A 14,798-nucleotide genomic window follows, 5' to 3' on the forward strand; every position below is an offset into this window, starting at 1 on the left:
ATTTCACGTCAGAGGACTCCCAAACTATGTCACAAGCTTAACAAACTGCTCTGCATGAAAATACATAATATTTCACAAATCATACTTTGGTTTCCCTACATCTACGATTGAAAAACAACCACTGCTGTGGGTGAAATATGGGAATTGGTTATCAACATATGATATCAAATGGATGTATCCTCCTGAAACCAGCGGCCCAGGGTTAACTAAGGCAGCAAATTGCTATTATTCAAGTGGGAATTTAGGCCAGATATTGTGGCTAACACCTCTACTATTACGGAAGCTATTAGTAACCACAATGGTTTGGACTTTGATTTTTATGTCTCATCCACAAGACTGCGCATTTCACTGATCTCTGAAATCCAAAAGCAGAGGAAACTGAATTAGATTGGAGACAGTCTGAGATGGAATTTTGACACATTTACTGAGTCCAATCATCTTTAGTCAGCAAGGGCCTGATCCAGTGCCTACTGAAGCGCATGGGAATCTTGCAATTAACTTCTGGGTGGAGGATCAGGGCCCAAATACTCAAAATGTAGACATAGGAAGATCTTTGCATCTCATCCCAGTCTCTTTCTTCTAGCCAACTGTGTTTAAAAACTGAGACTTCAAACTACGGATTGGCAACATTTTTCAGACAAATACCTTATTTGCCAAAAAATGCAGTGTCTGTCCACCCAAAATTATTCGCGAATGTGACCCAAATAGTTGCAGTTGTAGAACATTTTTCTGTGTGTGTGTGTGTGTGTGTGTGTGTGTGTGTGTGTGTCTCCATTCAGCCCACTTTATAACCTTTAGCCCTGTGGTTTAGAGCATTTTCCTGGGATGTGGAAGTGCAGAAGCTGTTCCATTTTTATAAATACTTAAGTATTCACTAGGCCAAAGAGAGAGAATGACTCTATAGTCACTCACCTGGGAGGATAGGGGTTTGAACCCACATCTATCTCCCAGGTGATACATTTCGGATTTACTGATCAATTCCAAACAATTTTTGGAACAGAATGGAACTTTTTTTGTTTCTGGACTTTCTTTTTTCTGATTTGCTTGGCTGAACCGGAAGATCAGTTATTTGCCCGCCTTGATTTATAACTGATCAGTGTCAAGCCCAGGAAATTGATTTTGACTTCAGAGGGCTTTGCATCAGGCCCGTGTGAAAATGGTATCTTTCTGCTCAACAGAGCTGATCTGTGCAGATCTTATAATGATCTACTTTATTAACAAAACCAAAATTTTGCAGTACTGCCAAGCCTAACCATTCAAAAATCATGAGTCAAAATCACATAAAAAAAACTCAACAGCTTTGAGTACTGCTTCACTTTCTGGTTCCTGAGCTGTTAGGGTACGCTCAGATCATTTCCAAGCTTTTCTATGCAAATATGTGGGTTAGTAGTAGTAGTAACTGTTATCTCATCTCCCTGATATCGCATGTGAGCAAAGTTCTATTCTACATAATCTAGGATAGCATGAAACGAAGAATAAAAGCAGAACTACCACCACAATAAGCTTGTTTCTGTGAGGGCAGAGGCACATGTGACCAAATCGCAACTACCCGTCGCATCATTGAAAAATGCAGTAAGTACAGTCACCCATTGACCATGCTTCATTGACTACTCAGAAGCATTTGATACTGTCTTTGGAGGATGCTGACAGACATAGGGATTCCAAAGCATGTCACTGAAGTCATTGTAAGTCTTCACCACCACCAACAGGCCCTGGTGCAAACAACAGCAGGTGACAGTGAGAAGTTTTCAACTGGGAAGGGTGTGAGATAAAGGTGTATTTTGTCTGCAGGCCTTGTTAACATGTATGAAGACTGTATTATGAGACAAGCCTGGGAAGGTTTTGACAAAGTTCCCTTGGTAGTGTGCTGTATAGTTATAACTGCCTACTGTATTTTTCCACTTCATGCATCTGATGAAGTGGGTTATAGCCCATGAAAGCTTATGCCCAAATAAATTTGTTAGTCTCTAAAGTGCCACAAGGACTCCTCATTGTTTTTGCTGATACAGACTAACATGGCTACCCCTCTGAAACCTGTTCCCTTGGTAACTTATTCCAGTATTTAGGAAAAAATGTCTAGCTATAAGAATATCTAAATATTTAAACAGGGAAGCTGAGATGAGATTTTCATGTAATCACTTGACCCCAGGTGCTTGGCCATTAGAAAAACATTAAAAATCACATGACTCATGATAAAATCACGAGAGTTGGCAACACAGATTTTTATTCCTGTTCTTTACTTCTATTATCCCTTCTGATAAACACAGGTGGTTTCTACTCTGCTCCACACATCAACCGAATAATTAACTCCATCCTGATTGTGGAATCTTTTGTTATTTTTGACGATGGTCAAGCCAGAAAGAACTCAGCGTGACTTCTAGTTTCAGAATGAGTTTGTGGCACCAGCAACTGCAGGGGAGGAAACCACTTGTAAACTGAGGAAATATGATCAGAAGAAAGTGAAAGCCCATATGAAAGGCCACAATTTTTAGTGTCACTTTTTGGAGTCACTTTCTGTATCATAATCAGTGGAACTGGAGTCAGAGGGCCCATGTTTTCTGGAGGGACTGTTATTGATGGGACACCAGGGGAACAGGGAATGTGGGGTACCAGGGAGTTAGGCTGAAAACAACTCAGACATGTGGACAGAGCCGTCCACATGGTTTAATAAAGTTTCACTTGTTCAATTTAACCTGTGTTCAGCTACACATTTTGCAAATGAAACAAGCATAACTGCACATCCTGGTGTAATCAACTCTCACTTATGTCCAATTCTGAGGATATAAGTGTGGATTGAATTGATGTATAGGCCCTTGCTGTCCTTTTGCATAAGGGTGACTTTCACCCTTTATGAATAGGAAGCAAAATAAATAGGTTTGACTCTGGGGTAGTGTGAGTGTGAGAGAGAGATCACAGAATGTAAGAGGATTTTGGTTGTACCGTGCCATGTATATGTTTATCCTTCTGACAAGATTAAGTTCAACAGGATAAATGCTGCCTGCCATGAAAATGGGATGCACTTTGCATTGCTTGAATTTGAATATACAGTACTGATGTCAATATTTATTTCCGGAGTAGAAGGCAATTTTAAGGGTTGAGTGTGATTAAGGTCAACAAGTGAAGGCATGTTGGACTGGATGGTTGTTTCCTATGCTAAGAGGCCAAATTCATCCTTGGTGCAAATGTGCTGCAGTCACGTGATCCCACGTGTCTTGTTTTCCAGTATTTTTCAATAGATTTTGTGGGGGTTTTTTTGGGGGGGGGGGTACCTTCAGCGGAAATATGTCATCAGTTGTACTTTGCAGGGATGTTTAGAATTAATTTTAATGGGCCAGATCCTCAATGCATATAAATCAGTGTTATTCCATTGGCTTCAGCTGAGATTCTGGCCTATCATGTGTGTAAAACACTTGGGAGATGGGAAAACCTTCTTAGAACCCCAATCCTAAGCACACTGAAGTCGATGGGAATTTTTCTATTGATTTTTCAAGGTCTGTAGACTGGGTCCTAAAATTGTAATAATTGTAAAGTGCTTTGATTGATGGTGCTATAATTTTATAAATGCAAATTATTAATTGTCCTAATTATTAGCTCCAAACTATAGCAATAAAATGTTGTTGAGAAACACCAATTAAATGAAAAACATTGCTTTTTCTTTCACTATATTTAAACAGCTTGTATTTTTATCATAGAAGTTAAGCCTCTGTGTTCAATGCAGGTTTGTACCCTGAAATGTATTTTTTTCATTGTTTTGAACAGTCCAATTTCAAATGTCTCTTGGGATGGAACTTGTAACCAGAGGCTATTTTACAGTCTTACAGATCTCTCCATTAGGAAACTGTTCCTGATACTCAACCTAATCTCAGCTCTGACAGTGGCTACTTCTGTGGCCTTTGTCAAATCACTTAACCTCCCTGCTTCTGTTTCCCCATCAGTAAAATGGAATTCTAGAAATGTAGGGCTGGAAGGGACCTCGATAGGTCATCTAGTTCAGTCCTTTGCACTGAGGAAGTAACAAGTATTATCTAGATCATCCCTGACAGGTGTTTGTCTAATCTGTTCTTAAAAATCTCCAGTGACAGAGATTCCATGACCTTCCTTGGTAATTTGTTACACTGCTTAACAACCTTTACAGTTAAGAAGTTTTTCCTAACATCTAACCTAAATCTCCTTTGCTGCAATTTAAGACTATTACTTCTTGTCCTGTTCTCAGTGGTTAAGGAAAACAATTTATTATTCGTCCTCTTTACAACAATCTTTTATGTACTCAAATACTGTTATCAGGTCCTGCCTCAGTTATCTCTTCTCCAGACTAAACAAACCCAATGTTTTCAATCTTTCCTCGTAAGTCATTGTTTGCTAGATCTTTTAATCATTTTTGTTGGTCTCCTCTGGAGTTTTCTCCCATTTGTTCACATCTTTTCTGAAGTGTGGTGCCCAGAACTGGACACAATACTCCAGTTGAGGCCTTATCAGTGCTGAGTAGAGTGGAAGAATTATTTCTCATGTATCGCTTACAACACTCCTGCTAATACATCCCAGCATGATGGGTTTTTTTTTTTTTTGGCAACAGTTTAAAATTGTTGACTCATATCTAGTTTGTGATCCACTATAACCCCCAGAACCTTTTCTGCACTACTTCTTCCTAAGCAGTCATTTCCATTTTGATTATTCCTTCCTAAGTATAATTATTTGCCTTTGTCCTTATTGCATTTCATCCTATTTATTTCAGACCATTTCTCCAATTTGTCAAGATCATTTTGAATTCTAATCCTGTCCTCCCAGCTTGGTATTGTCTGCAAACTTTATAAGTGTACTGTCTATGCCATTATCCAAATAATTTATGAAGATATTGAAAAGAACCAGACCCAGGACAGATCCCTTCGGGACTCCACTTGATATGCCCTTCCCAACTTGATTGTGAACCATTGGTAACTACACTCTGAGTATGTTTTCCAACCAATTGTGCACCCACCTTGCAGTAAGCTCACCTAAGCCATATTTCCCTGATTTGTTTGTGAGATGGTCATGTGAGACAATATCAAAAACTTTACTGAAGTTGAGATAAATCACATCTACTGCTTGCCCCTCTATGCATCAGGCTTGTTACCCTGCCAAAGAAGGATATTAGGTTGGTTTGTCATGATTTGTTCTTGACAATTCCATGTTAACTGTTACTTATTAGTTCATTATCTTCTAAGTGCTTACAAATTGATTGACTATTTACTCCATTATCTTTCCTGGTACTGAAGTTAAACTGATTGGTCTATAATTCCCCGGATTGTCCTTATTCCCCTTTTTTATATTAGGTACTATATTTGCCCTTTTCCAGTCCTCCGGGGTCTCTCCCATCCTCCATGATTCCGCAAAGATAATTGGTAATGGCTCAGAGATCTCTTCAGCCTGTTCCTTAAGTATATTAGTATGTATTTCAACAGGCCTTACTGACTTGAAGACATCTAACTTGTAAGTGATTCTTAACTTGTTCTTTTCCTATTTTAGCCTCGGATCCTACATCATTTATACCAGTGGTTATCAAACTTTTGTATTGGTGACCCCTTTCACACAGCAAATTTCTGAGTGCGACCCCCGCCCTTATAAATTAAAAATATATTTTTTTATATTTAGCACTATTATAAATGCTGGAGGCAAAACGGGGTTTGGGTCAGCTGAAGGATGACAGCTCGCGACCCCCCACATAATAACCTCATGACCCCCTGAAGGGTCATGACCCCCAGCTTGAGAACCCCTGATTTATACTGATGTTCACTGTTAGTCATCCGATCACCGATAACCATTTTTATGAAAACTGAAACAAAAAAGGCATTTAACACTTCGCTCATTGCTGCATTTTCTGTTATTGTTTTTCCTTCCTCATTGAGTAATGGGCCTATGCTGTCCTTGGTCTTCCTCTTGTTTCTAATATATGTATTGGAATGCTATCTTGTTACCATTTGTGTCTCTAGCTAGTTTAATCTCATTTTGTGCCTTTCTAATTCTGTCCCTACATGCTTGTGTTGTTTTTTTATATTCATCCTTTGTCATTTGACCTTTCACACGACTCTCTTTTGAGTTTTAGTTGATTGAAGATGTCCTGATTAAGCCACGGTGGTCTCTTATGAAAGATAAGAAGTGTAGTATGCATTGGAATAGCTTGCTCTTGTACCCTTAATAATCTCTCTCTAAAAAACTGCCAGCTGTACTGAACATTTTTTTCCTCTTAGACTTGCTTCCCATGGGATCTTAGCTATCAATTTTCTGAGTTTGCTACAGTCTGCCTTCTTGAAGTTCATTGTTTTTATTCTGCTGTTATCCCTCCCACCATTCCTTAGAATCATGGACTTGTCATTTCATGATCACTTTCACCTAAGCTGCCTTCCATCTTCAAATTCTTGATCAGTCCCTCCCTATTTGTCAGAATCAAATCTAGAACAGCCTTCCCCGCAAGGCGCTTTCTCCACCTTCTGTAATAAAAAGGTGTCTCCAATACATTCCAAGAACTTGTTGGATAATCTGTGCCCTGCTGTGTTATTTTCCCATCAGATGTCTGGGTAGTTGAAGTCCGCCATCACCACCAAGTCCAGTGCTGTGAATGATTTTGTTAGCTATTGGGGGGGGGGGGGAGCCTCATCTACCTCTTCTTCCTGGTTAGATAGACTATAATAGACCCCTACCATGACCCTTGTTTTTTACCCCTTTATTCTTACTCCGAGGCTTTCAACAGATCTGTCTCTCACTTCTATCTCAACCTCAGTGCAGGTGTATACATCTTTGATACACAAAGCAACTACTCTCTTTTTTCCTCTGCCTGGCCTTCTATACCATTATTCTAGTCATGTGAATGATCCCATCTGGTCTGCTGATTGTGTAATGATTGTGATTATTCAGTTGTATTTCTATTTCTTCCTGGTTATTCCCCTTACTTCCTGCCCTAGTATACAGATATCTAAGATGTTCAGTAGATCGTCCCTCTGTATTCCTTCTTGTCTTTCCTTTGTCCCTGCTGTGATTGTCCATGTTTCCCCCAGATTCCAACCGTCCATGTAGGTCTCTGTTTTGGACTGAACTGTGGGCCTTTTATGTCTTGCCCCCATCTAACCTAGTTTAAAGCCCAGCTCGCTAGGTTAGCCAGTCTGTATCTGAAGATACCGTTCCCCTTCTTTGCTAGGTGAACCCTGTTTCCGCTCTGCAGTCCTTGGAACAGCATCCCATGATCGAGGAAGCCAAAGCCCTCCTAGCAACACCATCTGCTCTGCCATGCATTCATCTGCAGGATGTGTCGGTCTCTGCCTGGGCCCCTACCCTTGACCAGAAGGACAGATGAGAACACCATCTGTGCCCCCAACTCCTTCACCCTCCCTCCCAGAGCCCTGTAGTCACTTCTGATCTGCTCAGGGTCATACTCTGCAGGGTTTCATTAGTGTCCCCATGGGGTAGTAGCCAGAGGGTCGGCAATCATTTTGTAATGTCTCAGATATGGGCCCCTAATAGGCAGTACACCTCCTGGGATGCCAGGTCCTCCTGGTACATGGATGCTTCCTTCTCCTTTGGTGGTGGTCAGTGACTCCCTTCTATTTCCTCTAGGGAGTGGTGGCCATGGCGCCCCCCCATCCCCAGCCTTGGATGTACATGGTTTCTCCTCCTCCACCTTTGCGGGGAGATTCCTCATCCCTCATTGCCAGGGCAGCATTCCAGTTTTTTTTTTAAATCTCTATGGACTATATGAATGAGTAATACTTACTGCTCACTAACCTGCCTCCCACAGTGTTTTGAGGACTTGTTCATACAGTGCTCTGAACATGAAAAACGTTATAAGCACTGAGTAGTCTTTTTTTTTCTTTTTTTTCTTGAAGTTACCAAAACAAAGCCAGAAAAAGTGATAGCTACAAAATGCATTAGATAAGAATGAAATCCATTAATGCTCCAGGAAGTACAAGTCCATAAACAATACAAAAGCAAAACAAAAAAACATTAACAGGCTGTTTGCCCTGAAGCAAAGCTAAAAAATATTGGCTGTACCTTGTAGTTGTGATAGCTAAACAGGATGGAACATGGTTGTGTGTGGATTGATCCTTTCCATCATTCAGCGGTTTTATTTTAACTGAAATCGGTGGCAGATGAATGAGGTCTCTGGCTCTTTTGGTACTGCAGGTACAGTAGAAAAGGAAAGCACTGAATGGAAGTAGTTGGAGGCCTAATCATTTTTTTTTTTTTTTGTAAATTTACCTTTTAATTCATTGATTTAAGTTCTTGCTCATGTAGATCCCTTAGGGACGGGCTTGCAACCTTTCCATTGTTAACTTACTTGCATTGTTTTGGGGCACCTGGGAAGCAATTAAGAACACACTCAGCGCACTGGTGTGAGAATTGTTATTCTTACAGTGTGAGAAAAGCTCATTACTTGGCAAGTTGTGCTGGGTTGCTGTCTAGTGGTTCAGCACAGGCTGAATCCGTACCCTGTTCTCATCAAAGCACACAGACTCGGAGTTAGAAGCTAAGTTCACCCCTTTAATAATAACAACACCTAGGGTTTTTTTTTAAAATTGTGCTTTTTATTCAGAGATCTCAAAGATCACTTTACAAAGGAGGTCAGTATTATTATTACAGGTGGAAAAACTAAGGCATGGGGGAGAAGGGGCTTGCCCAAGCCAAAGTGACTTTGAACTTTGGCTTTATTGGTTATGTAGGTGTGGGGAAGGCAACCACAGAACCCGACCTGTAGGCCCCATCCTTTCCCGTGTTGTAAATTTCTGCAAAGTGACTGTGGTGGGGCGGCTGCCCCACGCCCGGAGAGGGTGGGCTGCGGCAGGCCTGGGCGCCTGCGTACACGCGCAGCCAATCCGAGTAGGGCTTACTGGGAGCCAATCAGAAGACAGATTGGGACCAGCCAATCAGGGTCCGGCTCCGCCATATAAAAGACTGCTCAGAGCGAGAGCAGTCAGTCTAGCCCAGGCCTTCAGAGGGGAAGGTCTGTTTCCAGAGCTGGGAGGCCAGCACCACGGACAGCGCAGTGCAGGCCAGCTTCAGAGAGTAGGAGAAGGCCCTACTCCATAGCCTGCCAGGCGGCAGGTCGGGAAGGAGAAGGCCTAGCACAGAGGAGGGCCGTTGGGGAAGTGGTCCAGAGGAGTAGTCAGAGGAGGAAGGAGAAAGAAGACAGCAAGACTGTCGCCAGAGGGCCTCTGGACCGGGACTCAGAGTAGTGGGCAGGCCTGAGTCCCCCCTTTTTCCCCCCTTATTGTTCCATTGGGCCATACCCTCAGCCATAGGCCGCAGGGAGCGGCCGGCTGAAACTACACCAGATCCTTGACCGAGGGGATTGGACTTGAGGGTGTAAGACTGTGGGTCATCCAACCCCCCCCCCCCAGAAGGGGGTGGGAGTGGACCAAGGGACACTGTCGGAGGGCAGTGTTCCTGAAGAGGACGCCGTACGTTGGGGGCAACGCAAGTTCGCACACCCAGCAAAGGCGAGACGACAGGCGGGACGCCACCCGAAGAGGGCGCTCTACTGGTTCGAGTTAATTCCCTGAGATGACCAGGAGGAGGCGCCGCAGCGGTGAGCCACGACCCTGTCACAGTGACCTTTCTGTGGGATTGCAGAAAGTCAAATTTGGAGTCACTCACTCCAAAAGGTTCCTGGCAGTTGCAGATCCATAGTGCTCTGACGGAATATGGCCTTATAAATACACAAATAATAATTTCACCTACCTGTAGGGTGAAACACAACAGCTGACTAATAGTGCTTAAGAAGGCAGTGTTGTCTAGTGGATAGAACACTGGACTGGGATGGGGAGACCAAGATTCTAGTCCTGCCTCTGCCACTGGCCTTTGTCAAGTCCCTTCAGTTTCCCGATCTGTAAAATGGGGATAATGATACTTAATTCCTTTGTAAAGCACTTTGAAGAGTGCTATATAGTGCTAGTTATTTAAATAATAATAATAACAATAAACAATGATACGTAACATTTATTGAATCACCAATGCCATACCCTAGGTCAGGGGTCGGCAACGTTTGGCACGCGGCTCGCCGGGGTAAGCACCCTGGCGGGCCGGGCCAGTTTATTTACCTGCTGACGCGGCAGGTTCGGCCGATCGCGGCCCTCACTGGCCACGGTTCGCCGTCCCGGGCCAATGGGGGCAGCGGGAAGCAGCGCGGGTGAGCGATGTGCTGGCCGTGGCTTCTCACCGCCCCCATTGGTACTTACCCTGGGGTGCTTACCCTGGTGAGCCGCGTGCCAAACATTGCCGACCCCTGCCCTAGGTTTTCCTTGACGATCTCCCGTCTGAACATTTTCCAGATTCAGCCTTGCTGGGAGTGGGCAATATGCCACCTTGAGAGGGAGTACAGATATTTAATTGTGAATTATTACAGGGCTGGGTTGGAGGAAAACAATTCTGGGTACCTGCTCACTATTGGATTTTAAATGGCATGTCTATCTGGTAGCAAAAATCAGTGTCTTCCTTTTTAGGACAGCTATAAAACAGGATTTCTATTTCCCTAGAAACTCTGAGTCATAGTCTAATTAAAAGAGCCTATGTCAAATTAGTTTTTGTGATATTTTCTTCCTTGCTCTTCATCATAAAGCCTTGGGAAGATAACGCTTTGCACTTTAACGCATTTGCCCTTCATTCAAACCTTTCCAAGTATTCTAAGCCTGGCAGCCCCTGTGGCTATCACACTCTTAATTATACACATGGCTAAAATGAAGCACTGAGAGGTTCTCATGACCTGACCTCCTTCCCTGCCCCCCACCTTTTAAATTAATAGATTCCACAGTTTAAGGCCAGAAGGAATCATCATATCATCTAGCCCAGTAGTTCTCAACCTTTCCAGACAACTGTACCCCTTTCAGGAGTCTGATTTGGCTTGTGTACCCCCAAATTTCACCTCACTTAAAAACAACTTGCTTACCAAATCAGACATAAAAATACAGAAGTGTCCCAGCGCGCTATTGCTGAAAAATGGCGGACTCTCTCTCATTTTTACCTTCTAATGATCAAATAAATCCATTGCACTATAAATATTGTACTTACATTTCAGTGTGATACTTGAGAGCCTGTCTTTCACTTGTGAGCCTTGTCTGACGCCTGAGCCCCAGGCAGTGGGGCTGAAGAATATAACTTAACTTTGTGGGGTTCCCTATGGTGTGAAACCCCAGGCATTTTCCCTGCTTGCCACCCTCTACTGTCGGCCTTGCACTTGCAACCCCCCCAAAGCTGTCCCATGAGTCCCCCGGGGGCTGCAACCCACTGATCTAGATGAGTTGAGTACCCCCTGGAAGCAGGGCCGGCTCCAGGCACCAGCCCACCAAGCACGTGCTTGGGGCGGCACCTTGGGGCAGGGCGGCGCTCGGGTTTTTATTTATTTATTTATTTATTTATTTTTGGTTCGTAGGGGCAGCACTGGAGGGTCTTTTTTGTTTCCGCGGCGCTGGGGGAGGTGGGGCTTCGGGCGGCGCGGCGCTCGGATGGGGGGGCCGGGGGTTGGCGCAGCACGGCGCTCGGATGGGGGGGTGGGGGCTTGGTGCAGCACTCGGAGGGGGGGCAGCGGGGGCTGGCGCGGCGCTCGGATGGGGGGCGGGGGCTTGGCGCGGCACGGCGCTCGGAGGGGGGGCGGGGGCTGGCGCGGCGCTCGGAGGGGGGGCAGGGGCTTCAGGCAGCGCGGCGCTGGGGGGGCGGGGGCTTGCGCGGCGCTCGGGGGCGGGGCTTCGGGTGCGTGGTGCTGAGGGGCCAGGGATTTCGGCTGCGCGGCGCTGGGGGGGGGTTTGGCTGCGTGGCACTCGCGGGAAGGGTACGGTGGCGCGGCGCTCGCGGGGGGGTGAACGGTGGGGCAGCGCTCTTCTTTTTTGCCTGAGGCGGTAAAAAAGTTAGAGCCGGCCCTGCTTGGAAGACCTCTGTACCCTTGGTTGACACGTACCCTTGGTTGAGAATCACCGGTCTAGTCTGACCTCCTGTATATCACAGGCCATTAAATTTCACTCTGCAACCTCCTTATTGAGCCCAATAACTTGTTTGGCTAATGCATATCTTCCATAAGGAAAGTTGAACGTGGAGTCTCAGCTGATCCCTGTGCAGAGCTTTCTTCACACCTAGGGAGAAAAACCACTCCTGTGCACAGGGCCTCTTACAGTATTGCCAATCCAAAATGCTCAACAACCCAGAGTGAGGTCTGAAAAGAATCCTGAAATTAGCTTTAAAATCATGAGATTTTAAATGTTGGATTCTCTTTGTTTGCCTTCTGTTTTTTGAGATGGTGGGGTGTACTTGGCTCATGTCTTCAAGATTTTCTCTGCAACTACCAAAGGACCCACTTTAAAAAAAAAAAAAAAAGAAGAGAGTGCTGAGGTTCTCCTCACAGGAGCTGGGGTTTAAAGTAAAACATCAAATATTGTTAGACTCTTGGTAGAAATCATGAGTTGGTAACACTGCTGTTTTGGAAATTTGCACAGACTTTCTGCAGACCTGTGCTGGAATGATTCCCCCCCGCCCCTGCAATTCTTGAGTATTCCATATTACTCAAAAGCAGGATTTGTAGTGCTGCAGAAAACAAAACAGCTGAGTGGAGAGATGTCAGAGTTTGTGAATGCAGAGGGTCATCTGCATGAAGCTTGGTGATTGCCAGGATAACAGAGAAACCATGACTCCCACTCCCGTGTGCTAGCTACCCCTCCCTAACCAGGATCTGTTTGTATTTTTCCAGATTGTTTCTCTTCATTGCAAATGGGCATTGACCTGTTATTGAGGGCTTGCTTGGTAGTACCTGTCTCGGTAATTTTAAGGACAAAATATATGAATTTGGAGTGACTAATTTTGAACCATCACCCCATCTCCTAAATGCCCTCTTATTCTAACACATGTGGAGCAGATTCTTCCCTCAGTTACAGCTGTGAACCTCTGTGTTGCCAACTCTTGTGACTTGTCTCATGATATTCGGCATTTTTCTTAAAGTTCAAGCTCCTGGAGTCATGTGATTATGTGAGAATCTCCGCTTTCAAAATTTGGGGCAAAAATTGGGGATTGGTCCTGCTTTGAGCAGGGGGTTGGACTAGATGACCTCCTGAGGTCCCTTCCAACCCTGATATTCTATGATTCTATGATTCATTTAAAAAAAAGATTACCCTTTTGTAGCTCTCATGGTTATGGTGGAAAGCTTGAAAATGTGAACCATAAAGGCTCAAAACCCAGAAGGCAAATAAAGCAAGAACTACTAGGAGCTAGTACACATCCAGTAAACCTACCCCTATGGATGGATGGATAGAAAGATAAATAAAATGATAGCAAGCTGAGTGTGTACCCTGTGGAGCCTATTCATCGGTGACCAGTTTTATTATCAGATTGAAAAATGCACATGCTTTATCCAGGTTTTATCGTATAAAGAAACAAAGAAAATCCCATTTCTGTTGACTACTATATGTTGTGTCTGAATGCTTTGGGCCCAGAGAACTGATTTTGGTCACCCAGGCTCCAAAAGAGTTAAATGCTCCAGTGGCCATCTGGAGTGGTTGAATTTTCCAGACGGCAGCTGTTCCCGTAACACTAAAGTAAACCCGTTCATAATTGCAGCTGGAAACAAAATAAAAATCCCCCCTCCTTCACCTACGTAAACAAATATTTTAAATAAGATTTAGTTAAAAAAATGGAACCAGAAGTTCAACACTGTGGATGATTTGATTTTTTCCCCTATGATGCTTTACCTCTTGTGTCCCTGGGCAAAGTGAACATGTATAAAATGCCACCAGATTAATGGCAGCAGCTTGCACCCAGCTTCACAGGCATAGATGATGACACAGGTGCAAGGCAGTGGAGAAATTGGACTCAGATTGATTCACTGATGCTTGGTTGCTGAGGGAGTTGTGTAAGCCAAACATAAAAGAGATGCTCTAGTTCTAACACGAATTAATTCAAAAAGTCCTATGGCCTGTGTTATACAAGAGGTCAGACTTGATGATCAGAATGATCCCTGCTGGTTTTATCATCTATTAATCTATAATCTACATTAAACTAACTGTGAAATGAATTGAGAAGCGAAATAGAGTATGACCCAAATACTGAGGTCATTTCTTTCTAACTGCTTAAATTGCCACTGAAATCCCATAGTTTTTATTCCAACTCCTATATAGGCATTCACACTGCATGCATCAGCATATGGTAAAGCACACGAGTAAATGCCATTGGCTTGTGTAGCATGTACATACTCAGAGGAGAAGGAAAATGAGAGCAGGCTTCCAGGAACCTCTGCGGCTGTAAACAAAAGGGAAAAGAAATGTTAGGAAAATTATGAGGGGCCGATCCAGCAAAATCTATTTGTCATCTTTTGGACATGGCCATTGATTCTAAGAAGATCCAGTTGGCCATTAGCGCACATAGATTACTCCTGTCCAAATAACCAAATACTATTCTAATGTCCATTTATATCAAATAACTTACATGTAGAAACTTAAGGCCTGATTTCTCATTTACACTAAGGCCCCTTTGCCAAAGCAGTGAAAAAGGAACCTTACTAAAAATGAAAATCGGGTGTAAAGGGTTCAGTCCCATAGAATCAATGGGAGACTTGCTGGAGAAGAACTTCAGAATTGGAGATGTTCTCCAAGGTGGCCGGCTGTGAGTTTTAAACTAGCTGAGATTTTTGATTGTTTGTGCCTGTCATATAAAAAAAATCTTTACCATTTGTTGACAAGGTCTAAATCAAATAGGTTCCCACTCTTTTCTATAGGTTTCTTAAACTGTCCTATAAATTCTATACCAGAGGCCTAATTGTCTGTTAAATTCTAGTTTTAAACCGAGCTCCTTGAAGGGCT

This window comes from Terrapene carolina, unplaced genomic scaffold, assembly GCF_002925995.2.
Source record: "Terrapene carolina triunguis isolate 2854851 unplaced genomic scaffold, T_m_triunguis-2.0 Scaffold53, whole genome shotgun sequence".
NCBI lineage: Eukaryota > Metazoa > Chordata > Testudines > Emydidae > Terrapene > Terrapene triunguis.